Source organism: Zea mays, chromosome 3 (assembly GCF_902167145.1).
Source record: "Zea mays cultivar B73 chromosome 3, Zm-B73-REFERENCE-NAM-5.0, whole genome shotgun sequence".
NCBI lineage: Eukaryota > Viridiplantae > Streptophyta > Magnoliopsida > Poales > Poaceae > Zea > Zea mays.
The window spans coordinates 197,170,643-197,171,944 of NC_050098.1; the positions used below are offsets into that span (position 1 = coordinate 197,170,643).

The 1,302-nt window shown below is 44.5% G+C and overlaps 1 non-coding gene across 1 annotated transcript; it reads left to right on the forward strand.

Annotated features, from left to right (window-relative positions):
* Window positions 1-719: 719 nt before the first annotated feature.
* MIR167f (microRNA MIR167f) lies at window positions 720-838 on the forward strand. The gene has a single exon (NR_121079.1). It is a non-coding gene; the product is annotated as a microRNA MIR167f (primary transcript).
* Window positions 839-1,302: the final 464 nt, after the last annotated feature.

A 1,302-nucleotide genomic window follows, 5' to 3' on the forward strand; every position in this document is an offset into this window, starting at 1 on the left:
TAGACCGTCCGCCACTTTTGGTGTTCAACACTTATTTAGCATATGTATTGTTTAGTTTAGATTTCTAACAGTGAATCTGGTTTTTTTAGAAGCAGCTCCTAGTTATAGCTAGCGGCTCGCGACTCGATCACATGGAAATGGCTGAAATAATTGGACCGGCCAGTGATGGTCCCGCGCGCCGCGCACCCGTAGTAGCGGCAACGGAACCTTTGGCCTTGTGCACCGCGTTTGCGGCGCACGCCCCGGCTAATTAATCCCAGCAAAAGAAACAACTGTCAGATCGAGTACAGATGATATACAATTGTACAAACCCTAAGTAGCTACCCAGCCTATATATATGCTATTGTATGGTCCTTGGTGCTGTGAGCATCAGCATCGAATGCAAGACAAGATCGGTTTTTCAACATATATATTCCTCTGTATGCCCGCTATCTCTCTTTATATAGAGAGAAAGAGGGGACCACTCATTGCTTTTCCAAGTTTAAAATCCTGCCAAAATTTAGCTCCTCCCTTTTGATCTTTAACCTCTTTTGCGAAGTGCTAATAAACATGAACTGACGATATGCCTTGTCGCTTCAGCTTCTAATACTAGCTGCTGCTCTATATATGTGGAGCTCCCGTGCCCTAACCCTCCCCACCCCGCCCCTCGCCCATCATCCTGTGGCACCATATAGTGAACCTTTTAGTAGATAAGACCATGTACACCGATACTGTGTGTTCGTGCACCTTATTAAGCAGCTGAAGCTGCCAGCATGATCTGATCTTTCGTTTACTGGCAACTTTGGATACCTAAGATCCAGATCGTGCTGCGCAGTTTCACCTGCTAATTGGAGCACAGAAAAACTAGACGTCTAGACGGCGCGCGCCCTTGATTTCTATTCTACCCTGTGAATTTCTTCTGCCGTCCCACATCACCACCACCACGGTCGCTATGTATACTTGTACATTGATGTCCGGTGAGTCATTATTTGGGCCCTCGATGCGGTTCACTGGTTAATTCTCTCTATGCATGGAAATGTTGCTCTCTATCCTCACGACCTCACCGCCTCAGTTCATCACCAGATGTACTTGTTTGTTGTTCCAGTAATTTAAGAGCGGCACATTTCTGCTAGATCTCTGGTAACTGTTGTCACTGTGTATATAGTCAGACTATTTCCTATCGTTGTTTGTTTCTGAATTCTGATTGTTTCTTTTTTTATTCCTTTTCTTTTCACTCCAGTGTACCTCTTTGTATTTTTTTCACAGTCGATCTGCAACTCCCTTATGCGTTTTCATTGATTAGATGTGTTAGTTCTGAATGAT